At 32.8% G+C, this 14740-nt stretch overlaps 1 long non-coding RNA gene across 2 annotated transcripts; it reads left to right on the forward strand.

Annotated features, from left to right (window-relative positions):
• The first annotated feature begins 12285 nt into the window (after nucleotides 1–12285).
• On the forward strand, nucleotides 12286–14513 carry LOC133800814 (uncharacterized). Of its 2 annotated transcripts, XR_009876625.1 has the most exons (4): nucleotides 12286–13249; nucleotides 13330–13408; nucleotides 13957–14027; nucleotides 14168–14513. It is a non-coding gene; the product is annotated as an uncharacterized LOC133800814 (long non-coding RNA). The 2 variants fall into 2 exon arrangements; XR_009876624.1 differs by having other exon boundaries at nucleotides 12286–13408.
• The last annotated feature ends 227 nt before the right edge of the window (nucleotides 14514–14740 follow it).

Consider the following 14740-nt stretch of genomic DNA (forward strand, 5'->3'; position numbering starts at 1 on the left):
ATGGCTCGAGCTAGAATGAGATGACTCCATCAATAGTTACTTGTTCCGAGCATATGCAAAGTTAGGCAACGAGCTCGTACGCGACTACTAGTCTCGGAGATTTGATGAATCTCGTACCTGAGTTAATCAGTTATATGTGAACATATTTATTGTTGTACAATCCCATTGTTTAAGAGATATTATTTAATCTGTTATCTGACCCCACATTTATGGGACATTTCCGTGTATGTAGGAAATAAGGCAGTAAATATCATTATATTAATTGATTTACAGAATATCTTCCCGAGATATGTAGGAACACATTCTGCAACCTCCTCTATAAATAGAGAAGGAAGCACCATTTGTAAGGGCGAGATACTGATTTTGGAGAGAAAACTCTGGGCAATTATTCTCTTAAAAGTTTTCCAGAAAACTCTCAAGTTATAATAATATAGACTCGTGGACTAGGCAGATTTAATTGCTGAACCACGTAAAAACCCTCTTGTGTTCTTCTTTGTTCATTTCCTCCAATATTTTCTTGTTTAATTGCTCTCCTATTTAAGTTGACGAAAAACGGCGTCAACAAAAACTATAAATTCAAAAAATTTATTTGATCATATTTTTATTATTTAACTTAATTTTTTTAAAGCCAACAAAAATTTATATATAAATATATATTATTTAATTAATGGCTAGAACAATTAAAATAAGTAATTTTTCATTAAAATAACTAAACGACAAAATTACAAAATATGTGTATTCAAATCTTATTTCACTATTATATATATTTGGATAAATAAAATATGTTAAATGACAAAATAATTAATTAATAAAAGAAAGAAAAGAATATATTTATGCACATAAATATATTTTTCAGTTATATTTTAAAAATATAATTGATAGAAGAATTTAAATAGTTTAATATGAAATTTTAAAATATGTGATGATAAATTATTATTGCTAATTTATTATTATTATTTTCAATTTATTTATCTTATTTAGATGACTTTTATTTAACCTAATTTTAACTTGATGACGTGACATTTAAGAAAGAGACACGTGGCATTACTGTTGGAATAAACAATCAGAGTATACAGCGAAATAACATGGTAGGCCCAGTTCGATAACAACAAAAAAATTTCCACCTCTCATATTGTAGATGATATAAATATTTCTCCTTTAAATCTAGCTTGATGTAAAATTGTAGATGACTTTCAAACCCTTAAATGGAAAAATAAGTATTCTTTTACCCCTAACTTTTGACAGTATTTTTTTGCTCCCTATGTGGCAAAATAAGTATTCCTTTACCCCATAAGTTTAATGCCATTTATAAATTATTAGTTACTTAAGGATATAATGGTCTTTTACATAATTTATTAAATATGATATTTTTTTATACCAAAATAATTATGTATATATTTTTTCCAAAAATAATAATAACTATGTTTATACAAGATTTATAATATAAATATATGCATACAATTTTCAACCTATTACAAAAGAGACAATACTTTAAAAAAAATTTAAAAATTAGAAAAATATATGAAAAAAATAATATAAGTTAGTACGCCATCATACTTTAATGATATGAAATATTTTGGTAAAATATATGTAAATTTTTTATATTATAACTCATGTTATTTTGTTAAAAAAATAAAATAAATAACTCATGTTACCATAATAACATAAGTTAAAATATAACAATTTTACATATATTTTAAAATGTTTTGCTAACCAAGTTTTTTTTTTCTTTTAACAAAATATCATAATTTGAAATATAAAAATTATATATATATATTTTACCGAAATATTTACATTAAAATATTGTTATATTTTAACTTATGTTATTATTTTTTTTCATATATTAATTTTTTTAAATTATATCTTGAAAGTATTGTGTTTATTATACTTTAATGATATGAATATTTTGGTAAAATATATGTAATTTTTTTTATATTATAACTCATGTTATTTTGTTAAAAAAATCAAATAAATAACTCATGTTACAAAAATAACATAAGTTAAAATATAACAATTTTACATATGTTTTAAAATGTTTTGCTAACCTAAGTTTTTTTTTTCTTTTAACAAAATATAATGATTTTAAATATAGCAATTATATATATATATATTTTACCAAAATATTTACATTAAAATATTGTTATATTTTAACTTATGATATGTTTTTTTTTTCATATATTAATTTTTTAAAATTATATATTGAAAGTATTGTGTTTATTGTAATAGGGAAATTTTTTTTAAGGATTTCCTTGTTGGCCTCCTCTATGCTAGAATTTTTCAATATGCTCGGGAAGGGCGGAAGAGGAACATAGGTTGTGACAGTTGGTTTGTATGACTTTTTCTGTGATGATGGACCAACTAAAGCGGAAGGTTCAACCTCGTGTGGAGATGATGCTTCTAGGGTTGAGTTGTTGACTTCTTGAGTTAGAATTGAATCAAATGTTGTGTCTGGGCGAGGTGGCGTGTCAATTTGTGTACCACTTTGGAGAGTTAGAGTACTGTCATTCTATATTGGATTACTCTCTAATTCTTTGGGTAATTCTCCAAAATTCTCTACCTCAAGATTATTCAATGATGTAGCAATTTGACCCATTGTGTTCTCCAAATTTTGAAAAGATTTCAGATTACTCTAAAGAATTGTTTGGGTCTATATATTTGAAGCCACCAATGTTTATAGCATATCTGAAATTGATGGTTCCTGATCTTATTGCATTCCTGTAGGAGGTTGTTGAGGATGGGCACGTAAGCCTGTTGTGACATCTGTTGAAGTTGGAGATTGTTGGCATTCAAGGCTCTCATGAGATCTCCAATTGATGGGTCTGAATATTGTAGCACGAACTCATTATATTCTGATGGAGATTATTAATTTGGCTCACCATAGTGATTTCCACCTTTAAAAATATTAGATTACCCCCCATTGTGAGTTTTAATTGAGAGAATATGGGTCACATCTATTCATTTGTGGATCATAGCAGTGTTGATAGTACATCGCCATGCCTCAAACCAAGTTCTATGCAAGCCCTGAAAACATTAACCACCACTAACATACAAAGTTAGTAAAAAGAAAAAAAAATGAATAAAATAGTCCCTGACAATGACGCCAACAATTTGATGCGTGTCGTTAGTTGGTCAACAACTCTTTTTTTCTTAATTTATTTAGATGACTTTAAAACTAGCTTGATGTAAAATTGTAGATGACTTTAAAACCCCTAAATGGAAAAATAAGTATTCTTTTACCCCCTAACTTTTGACACGGTATTTTTTTGCCCCATATATGGAAAAATAAGTATTCGTTTACCCCATAAGTTTAAAGCTATTTATAAGTTATTAGTTACTTAAGGATATAATGGTCTTTTACATGATTTATTAAATATGATTTTTTTATACCAAAATAATTATGTATATAATTTTTCCAAAAATAATAATAACTATGTTTATACATGATTTATAATATAAATATATGCATACAATTATCAACTTATTACAAAAGAGACAATACTTTTAATATATATTAAAAAAATTAATATATGAAAAAATTAATATAAGTTAATATGCCATCATACTTTAATGATACGAAATATTTTGGTAAAATATATGTACATTTTTTATATTATAACTCATGTTATTTTGTTAAAAAAATAAAATAAATATCTCATGTTACCAAAATAACATAAGTTAAAATATAACAATTTTACATATATTTTAAAATGTTTTGCTAACCAAGTTTTTTTTCATAATTTCAAATATAACAATTATATATATATATTTTACCAAAATATTTACATTAAAATATTGTTATATTTTAACTTATGTTTTTTTTTCATATATTAATTTTTTTAAATTATATATTGAAAGTATTGTGTTTATTGTAATAGGGCAATTTTTTTTTAAGGATTTCCTTGTTGGCCTCCTCTATGTTAGAGTTTTTCAATATGCTCGGGAAGGGCGGAAGAGGGACATAGGTTGTGACAGTTGGTTTGTATGGTTTTTTCTGTGATGATGGACCAACTGAAGCGAAAGGTTCAACGTCGTGTGGAGATGATGCTTCTAGGGTTGAGTTGTTGACTTCTTGAGTTGGAATTGGATCAAATGTTGTGTTTGGGTGAGGTGGCGGGTCAATTTGTGTACCACTTTGGAGAGTTAGAGTACCATCATTCTAATTGGATTACTCTCTAATTTTGTGGGTAATTCTCCAAAATTCTCTACCTCAAGATTATTCAATGATGTAGCAATCTGTCCCATTGTGTTCTCCAAATTTTGAAAAGATTTCAGATTACTCTAAAGAATTGCTTGGATCTGTATATTTGAAGCCACCAATGTTTTTAGCATATCTGAAATTGATGGTTCCTGATCTTGTTGCATTCCTGTAGGAGGTTGTTGAGGACGGGCACGTAAGCCTGCTGTGACATCTGTTGAAGTTGGAGATTGTTGGCATTCAAGGCTCTCATGAGATCTCCAATTGATGGGTCTGAATATTATGGCACGAACTCATTATATTCTGATGGAGAGTAGTAATTTGGCTCAACATAGTGATTTACACCTTAAAAAGTATTAGATTATTCCCCCCATTGTGAGTTGTAATTGAGAGAATATGGGTCACATCTATTCATTTGTGGATCATAGCAGTGTTGATAGTACATTGCCATGTCTCAAACTAAGTTCTATGTAAGCCCTAAAAACATTAACCACCACTAACATACAAAGTTAGTAAAAAGAAAAAAAAATGAATAAAATAGTCCCCGACAATGACACCAAAAATTTGATGCATGTCGTTAGCTGGTCAACAACTCTTTTTTTTCTTAATTTATTTACTTTATTTAGATGACTTTAAAACTAGCTTGATGTAAATTTGTAGATGACTTTAAAATCCCTAAATGGCAAAATAAGTATTTTTTTACCCCCCTAACTTTTGACAGAGTATTTTTTTGCCCCATATATGGCGAAAAAAGTATTCGTTTACCTCTTAAGTTTAACGCCATTTATAAATTATTAGTTACTTAAGGATATAATGGTCTTTTACATGAATAATTAAATATAATTTTTTATACCAAAATAATTATGTTTATACAAGAATTATAATATAAATATATGCATACATTTATCAACTTATTACAAAAGAGACAATACTTTTAATATATTAAAAAAATAATATATGAAAAAAATAATATATGTTAATATGCCATCATACTTTAATGATATGAAATATTTTGGTAAAATATATGTAAATTTTTTGTATTATAACTCATGTTATTTTGTTAAAAAAATAAAATAAATAACTCATGTTACCAAAATAACATAAGTTAAAATATAACAATATTTTACATATATTTTAAAATATTTTACTAACCTAAGTTTTTTTTTTTCTTTTAACAATATATCATGATTTCAAATATAACAATTATATATATTTTACCAAAATATTTACATTAAAATATTGTTATATTTAACTTATGTTATTTTTTTTCATATACTAATTTTTTTTAATTATATATTGAAAGTATTGTGTTTATTGTAATAGGTTTATAATTGTATGCAAATAGTCATATAATAAATCTTGTATACATAATTATTTTGATAAAAAAATAGCTATATAATAAATCTTATAAAAGACCATTATATCCCTTAGCAACTAATGATTTATAGATGGTGTTAAACTTTAGAGGTAAAAGAATACTTGCTGTTTTCCATTTAGGGTGCAAAAAAATACTATGTCAAAAGTCAAGGAGTAAAATAATACTTTATTTGCCATTTAGAGTACTCCCAATGAGTGATCTATTCTATACTTCAAATTATTACCTTACTAAAATCCTACTTTTTATGTTTTATCTTAAACATTTACATTACATCATATATCAATTTCTCTATATTTTCTCTCTACATTATTTAAATATTATATTTTTAAATATTTTTTAATTAAAATAATAGAAAAATAAGATAAAGAATAAACAAATAATTAATTTAGAAAAAGATAGAAGAGAAAGAATAAAAAAGACTAAAATAATAATAAATAAAATTTTGAAAGAGAGGTAAGCCTTAGCTACACGTGAAGTTGAAAATATGGTGAGCTAAAATAGATGAGTGGTTTAAGTGTGTTTTTGATAATTTTGAGCTAAATTTTATAATTTTAGTTATTATAACTCACTCATGATCAGGGAAAAAAAAAATACTATACAGATAAGGGATAAAGAATATATGTTGTTATCGACACGACCCACAAATTCTCCTCAAAGCAATCGCCTTGTTATGATTAATTGGAAGATTATTAATGTGGTGTGAGAGATGGAAATGTTTCAAAAGTCAAGTATACACTTTTAATGCTTCATTTGCGCGGTGGGTCTTTATTAGTTATAGGTGTCTATTTTATCAAAGAAACTTCCGGTGGGTCTTTATTAGTTATAGGTGTCTATTTTATCAAAGAAACTTCCTTTGCTCTATCTATCCACCTCTCTCAATTCAATCAAATATTCTCCAACGTATCAACTCGTATGAAGACTTTTTAGAAAAGAAAATTGTAGTATCTTCTACTTAATTTATAGTGATATTAATGTACTGGAAAAAATATTAATCTACTGGTGTGAGAGATGGAAAACAAAGACTTTTTTCTCAAGTATACTCCATATGCATTTTTTGACACTTCATTTGCGTGGAATGTACGTGGGTGGTGGGTCTTTATTAGTTAACTGTGTATTTTGTCAAAGGGATTTTGCTCTATTCACATCAGCGTAATTCTTAATTTTAATATTACTAAGTGATTTAAAATAAAAAATTTAATTAAATGCGGAATAATGATTAAGTTGTTTAGATATATTTCAGTTTTGTTCACACCACTTATGAAACTGTTTAAACAGAAGCAGAAAAACATGTAAAAATTGAACACACGAGAATTTTTACGTGGTTCAGAAATCTTTTCAGATAACCTACATCCATGGGGCCACGCCCAGAGAATAAACCAATTAGTTAGAAATCTACAAGTACACTCAGCACTCTCACAAAGATTAAAGTGAACAAACTTAATCTTTACAAATAAAAATACTCTTCAAAATAATACAATGTTTACAAATATTCAAAATGGAAGAGATGAAATTCCAAAAGCCTTGGTAAGATAATTATAGGCAAGAAAATCGTCCAAGGCCATCATTTTCTGATATCTTTGAAATCAATTTGCAAATTCATTTGATTTAGGAAATCATCAGCCAGATGAATTCTATGTCGACAGAAAAAGAAATTGATGAGTTAGCAATGTAATCAGTTTTATCTGGCAGAACGAACATGGTCATTTCTTTTGACCATGTTCATATTCGACATCTTCTTTATTCCAGAATAAACATAATCCCTGAAAATAATCTCAAGATAATTGAAATACATATTTTTACTAAATATTGATTATTTGAGATAAATAAGGTAAAAAATATATTCACACTTAAAAGATATTTTCACACTAGAAAATTAGTTGAATCAATTTGATATTTAAACCATGAATCAATAAGGATATGCTACTGATTTTCTTTAATAACTTTACAATATTTTGTCTAAATTAAAGTTAGCCAATAAATAATTTTACAGTAATCAACTGGTATCAAGACTTTTTAGAAAACAAAATCTACTTATTATAGTTTAATGGCCAACCTCCATTTTCATATCTAACTCTAGCTTCAGCATATCCTATTCCTACCATTCATTAGCCATGAGACTTAAGATTAGTTATAAACCCTACAATTTTTTAGGTTCATTGACCTATTTTAACTAGTTTGTTTTTTCAAAAAAGAACAATCTGAAAACTCCCTCCCCCACCTCCTCTAATGGCTTAAAAAAGTCCTCTCCCATACTTTTTTTATGAAGAAATTTTTTATTTGAATCAACTAAATAAGCATTTACGGATCCCACTTTTACCACTACAAGAAATTCAGATTTTATCTACCAATTTTAAGGGTAGGTAAAAATGAGCTAATGGTAGGTAAAATCATTTACCTACGTATTTATTCCAATACTTAGTTGGGAAAAGTCCCTTTACTTACAAATAACATATTGGTAGGTAAAATTAACATGGACCCCACAAAAATGAATTGGCGCTTGTCATGATGTGGCATCTTGCATGGCGCATAATGAGGAGGGTGACATGCCAAGCTTCGTGTTAATTTTTTGTTGGTGCACATGGCACTGAATTCATGTACCTGATGCGGGTATAGGGTATGGGTACACTACTTTGATGGGCAGGGTATTACCCGATAAATTAGGGTTTAGGGTAGTGTGAGGGTATGAAAACATGTACTCGACGCGGATATAGGGCACGGGTATAGGTGTACCCAACCCTATTACTCTACCCGATTATATATATTTATTTGTACTTAATTTGCATGTATATTTATATAAATTTATTTGAGTATATTATAATTTAATATATATATTTTTAAAATGATATGATAGATTAAAAGATATATATTTTTGAATATAAATACATGTCATAATATACACTAAAAATAATTAATATATATTTTGAATTATAATTTATATACTAAAAATTAAATACTTGTACAATAATGCAGTGTATAGTATTTAGATCTTTAATATATTATATATATTAGTTAATTTAAACAAGTATAGATGTATAATATATCAAATTAGCATTTAGAATCTCTAATACATTATATTATATTCTTATTAATTTTATAAGTATAAATAAGGTATTCTATGTTATTAGTGTTTACTATCCTTAATATACTTAATACAACTATATCTCATTTAGATTTCTAAGTATAGTTTATTGATTTTTTTTTCAAATATTTTTTATTTTAAAGTTTATTAGGGTAGGGTTACCCCATGGGTACCCTGTATTCGTTATGTTAATACCTATACCCTACTCGCAAAAAATTATAGGGTAAGAGGGTGACTATGGGTAGAGCTTTTATATAGGGTAGGGTCGTGGAATAGGCATACCCTACCCATACCCTACCCGTTGTCATCCCTAAAAGCACCCAAGACATTATCACCTGCCAAACTAACTTTTCTCAACAATGTGCCTAAACCACCTCCACTAAGGTGCCCCCAATACCTACACTTGGACACAACCCAGCTGGGAATCCATGGATGTTACTTTCCTTGGAAATAACATAGTAAAGCTCTCCCAAAGTAGCTTCCTACTAACCCCAAGCTGTCTCATCTTCAAGATTCTCATCAATGGATCTTAGGTTGATAAGATCAATGATAGGTTTTAGATAAATATGATAGTCCTTCATAGTCATGACCACCACTTCGAACTCTGACTTGTAAACCATTTCTTTCGCTACATACTACAGCTGCTTGGATTTTAGACTCGTAGAAATGAGTGATAGTGAGAAGAAGTTTAAGGGCTAAGACTATAAGGGTGATTGGTATAGTTAAGAGATAATTGTGTTTAGATAAGAAATTGTAATTAGTGCAGCTATACGTGTAAGCTTAAGGTTGTACACTCTAGAATATTCTATACCAATTTGTTATAGATTGTTTTTACCTTTTGTAACAACCTCTACCACGTGTCTTCTCCTTAGTGGTAGTGGTCTCTCCTTTGTAACAAAATTTACATAGTATATAAATATACACTGAATGAACAATATTCAATTGAGCTGGTTTTATCAAAATATTGTTTAATTCCTTTGATTCTTTAATTTCTTTTCTTGGTATCAGAGCCTTTAGGCCCACGCCATGGCTGACCTCTCACCAGCTCCTCCAAACACTGCTAGTTCCGAGACAGTAGCCCAAGAGACATCTCGCGATGGTCCTTCAGCTACACCTGTTCTAGCTACTGCACTCATTCCGACACCAGTCACTCGTTCCCCTCCGATCGCTTCCCCTTTTAGTAACACACTGAGCCAACCATTCTCCCTGAAGCTCGATCGCAACAACTATCCACTGTGGAAGACGATGGTGACGACTATTATCTGTGGCCATGGACTCGATGCCTTCATCGATTGTGCGAAACCCTCTCCTCAATGATTTTTAGATGCAGGTAGTTCTGACTCTTTGACTCCTTTGGCTAATCCCGACTACCCCCCCTAAGTAATGAATGATCAACTACTAATGGGTTGGTTGTATGGCTCTATGACCGAGGGTATCACTTCTGAGGTCATGGGTTGTAGGACTGCTGCCAATCTATGGTCGACTCTTGAAATTCTGTACGGTTCTTACTCTAAGGCCCATATGGATGAGCTGCGCACTAAGCTTCAAATGGAGAAGAAGAACTCGATGCTCATGGAGGAGTACCTGAAATAGAAGTGTATGTGGGCGGACACTTTGGCTCTTGCAGGGGAGCCCTATCCCGAAGGTCACCTTGTTTCTAATGTTTTGAATGGCTTAGATGCAGCCTTTTTGCCTCTGATCATATAGGTGGAGGCCAGACCTCATACTTCTTGGCAAAAACTTCAGAGCCTTCTCTTACGTTTTGACATTCATCTTACATGGATGGGTACTGATCTCTCTACCTACCCATCTTCCCTCGGCTCACCATCAACCAATTTTTCTCAGCGTCCACCACCTTCCCCTGCATTTAAGCGTCCCATTCCCGCTGGTCGTGACTTCATTCCACATTATGGTGGTTCACGTGGATACAACTCTGGTCGACCTCGAGGCAGGGGGCAAATCTAGAGCCCCACCTGCCAAGTTTGTGGCCGATATGGTCACTTAGCCGCTTACTGCTATAATCACTATGATGAATCCTATATGGGACACTAACCAAGCCATGGAGCTGATTCAACCCCACAACCTACTGCCCTTGTTACTACACTTGAGATTCTTTAAGATGAAAGTTGGTATGCCGATAGTGGGGCTAGCACGCACATGACTTCCGCAGATGACAAACTGCTGCAAAAAATCGAGTATGGCGGTAAGGAGAAAATCACCATTGGTGATGGTTGTCAATTAGCCATTTCCCATGTTGGCATTGGTAGCTTGAACTCTAATCTCTCTTCTCTGTTGGTTTTGAACAATTTACTCCATGTGCCTCATATTGCTAAGAACTTAATAAGTGTTTCTCAGCTTACTGTCGATAATGATGTTTCTATTGAATTCTTTTCTGATTTCTATTGTGTGAAGGATCGAAAAACTGGCAGTGTGGTTCTGCGAGGAACACTTAAGGAGGGGCTGTATCAGTTGGACACTTCATTGCTTGTGCCTGGGACACTTTCAGCTCTGCCATCACCCCAGCCTTTGTGTCTTACTAGTGTTTCTTCTCAGCCTAGCTGCAATAAACATTCACCTCCATTGAGTCAAGTAGATGTTTGGCACAGACGCCTTGGACACCCATCTAGTATTGTATTGTCTCAAGTGTTTAAGTTGTCTAATGTAAAAACTAAATCCAATGAAAAGTTACTGTTCTGTGATGCATGCTAATTTGGAAAATCCCACTCACTCCCTTTTAATCAGTCCTCTAGCAGAGCATCTCATGTACTTGACTTAATTCATTCTGACCTTTGTGAACTCACACCCACTCCTTCATACACCAACTGCAACTTTTACACCCACTTTGTTGATGATTATAGTAGATACACGTGGTTGTTTCCCCTCAAACATAAATATGATGCTTTGGCAACTTTTATTCAATTCAAGGCCCTAGTTGAAAACCAGTTTAATCGTAAAATTAAGGCCCTTAGAACTGACTGGGGTGATGAGTATCACTCATTCTCTACCTTAGCAGCTGCCAGTGGCATTGATTTTCAACATCCGTGTCCTCATACCTCTGCTAAAAAAGGTAGAGCGAAGCTCAGACATATTGTGGAAATGGGCTTAACACTCTTAGCCCAAGTCGCCATGCCTCAAAAATATTGGACTGATGCTTTTCTCAATGCTGTCAACCTCATTAATCACCTTCCCACCTCATTTCTAGCAGGTTTGTCTCCATTTGAGTACCTATATTCCAAGAAACTCAATTACGAAGCTCTCCAAACTTTTGGCACTGCCTGTTTTCCCTGTCCGTGTCCTTACCAAACACATAAATTTCAGTTTCATTCTGTGAAGTGTGTCAATATTGGTCCTTGTGATCGTCACAAAGGGTTCAAGTGTTTATCTCCTCATGGCCACATCTATATATCTAGGCATGTTGTTTTTAATGAATTCAAATATCCCTTTCACCATGGTTTCTTAAACAATTTTCAATTTGAGAAACTAGTTCCTGCTGACATACCTCACTCTTAGGTTCACTTACCTTTTGTTTCTCCTCTTGCACCTCCTTTGGCTTCTGCTCATCCCACTGATACAACTGCCACCGATTCCTCTGCAGCATCCTCCTCCTCTCATGCCACTCCACAACAGGTATCTCACTTTCATCCTTCTACTTCTTCAATTTTTGTTTCTGCTAATGATGGTTATGAAGATGTTCCGCCAGGCCCCATGTATACTCAGTCTCTAGCCAAGCCATTGTCCTCTTGTGCCCCCTTTATAGTTTCCCAGCCCCTTGTAACGATCCAAAATTACTAATAAGTCTTAAGGGCCTTGATTAGTGTGCCGGGAGAGCATAACTAGTTTATGTGTGATTTAAATGATTAAATGCATGATTATGTGATAAGCATGCTTATATGATTATATTGATATATGAGATGCATGACTATGAGTATTAGTATGCATGTAGGCCCTGTTTAGATTATAAGGGCATATTCATAATTTTAGCCCGTTGAGGGCTTAAATGTAATTATTTGCGATAATTGTTGAGACCACATTATTATGTGGATATATTTACAGCTTGTGGCTTGTGGCTCGAGGCAATCCTAGTGAGCGGTTTAGCGAAATAGTCACAACGAGGGTTTATATCAATCTAGGGGGGAGCCTGGGGGTATTTCTGGGAATTTGGGAAATATATTGGAGACTATTTGACATTGGGAAAAATAATTGGTGATTAGTTAGGTGATGGGATTTAAGCGGTAATTATTAGGGATACTTGAGGAATTAGCGGGAATTGGGAACAAATGACCAAAATTCCCTTAGAATGTTTAAAGGCTTAGGTTTTAAATGGGAGGGCAAAATGGTCATTTGATGGTTAAAAGGGGATAAGGGTCATTTCTGTTTTTAGACTTAGTGGAAATTGTAGAATGTGTTAGAAGCTGAAGGAAAGAAGAAAAAACAGAACACTTGAGTTAGCTCTCTCTTTCTCCCTCACGGTTTGCCTATCCCTCACCATTTCTTGTGGAATTCGAAGCTGTAAACTCAGAGGAGGCTTAGGCTAGAGCTGTGACCTTGGTTCTTGAGGTAATCAAGAGGGTTAGCTGGAGTTAATTCCCAAAATAAGGTAAGGTTTAAAGTTGTTTTGAGATTTATGAGTTTTGGTGAGTTTGAATTCTGAATTTGGATTTTTAAATGGAAGTTAAGGTGTTTGAGCTTGAGGAATTGAGGAGCTACAGGCTGGAAGGGCACTAAGGGAAACCTAGGGTCGGATTCTCCATTAAAGGTAAGGATTTATGAGCTTGATCATTTGAGCATCTGGGATGTTTCTGGTTTTTTGTTGAGTTCTTGAGTTTCAAACTCAATTCTTGTTTTTCTGTGTTTGATGATGCATGTGGCCAAGTTTGAGGTTTTTGGGCCATGTGGGATGAGAAGTAGTGGATGGTAGGCTTAATTTGAAGTGTGGTTGAGGTTTGGAGGGGTTTTAGGAAGTTTTGGCTCGGGGAAAATTTGAAGGATGAACTCAGAGGACTGATGGTGCTATTTGTAGCGCTGTAGCGCTAGCCTTAGTGCGCTATAGTGCTATGCTTGGTTCTGGGGGACATTTTTGCTTCTGTTTGTAGCGCTATAGTGCCCACCTTGTGGCGTTGTAGCGCTACCCTGCCTCCAGAAGAGGGTTTTGGGTATTTTTCTTAGGGTTTTTGCTTGGGGGCTCGTGGGTCGATTCCACCACCCGGTTTGGTGGAATTGGGCTTCCTGAGGGCTCGGGATCGGTCCCGAGGCTAGGTTACGGAATTGAATGTAATGAGGGTTCTATGTTATGTTTGTGACTAGGTGTACACTAGGGCTCGGACGAGATCATGCTCGAGGATCATTTCTTTTAACCCGAGTGCTCGGAATCAAAGGTAAGAAACTGCACCTGGTTATGTGATTATGTTGGGACTAAGAGTTCCCTATATTTGTATGTGATGTCATGAGATGGTATTATGCCATAGGGACATGTAATAAATGGCCTAAGAGTGTCAAAATCAATATTTGCACACAGGGCGCGACTCGGCCACTGGTAGCTGAGGTTAAGTACATAATCACTGAGCTCGACCTAAGCGAGCCGGGGTCAGTGGGATAATCAGAGGGTGTGGCCTAAGGGCGCCAATCCTGGATTTTGGTGTGATATGTTTAATTTTGTTTAAACTGATGATTGTGATGAGTTTGTTATCTGAATAACTGATCATTGGCTTGTAGATTGATATCACTGTTTATGTGAGCAATATGACCTGTTGTATATCTGATTGATGATTTATGAAATATCTTACTGTTGTTTATTGTTTATACTCTGTATTATGACTTTCTTATTGGGCCTCGGCTCACAGGTGCTACGTGGTGTAGGTAAAGGCAAGGGCAAGGTGGACTAGTCTTGAGTTGGAGATCTCTGAGGCTGAATGTACATAGTTAGCTAATTGGCCCCCACGGCCGAGGAGTGGTACAGGACATGAGAACCTTAAATGTCTATTTTGTCCTTAGAGAGGCCAGTAGCTGTATATATATCTTGGATTTTTTGTATACTGTCTTTTAAACTCTATTTATTTTGGGATCCAATGTATGAAATGTTTATTTAAAT

The sequence above is a fragment of the Humulus lupulus genome, chromosome 9 (genome assembly GCF_963169125.1).
Source record: "Humulus lupulus chromosome 9, drHumLupu1.1, whole genome shotgun sequence".
In the NCBI taxonomy this organism is placed as follows: domain Eukaryota; kingdom Viridiplantae; phylum Streptophyta; class Magnoliopsida; order Rosales; family Cannabaceae; genus Humulus; species Humulus lupulus.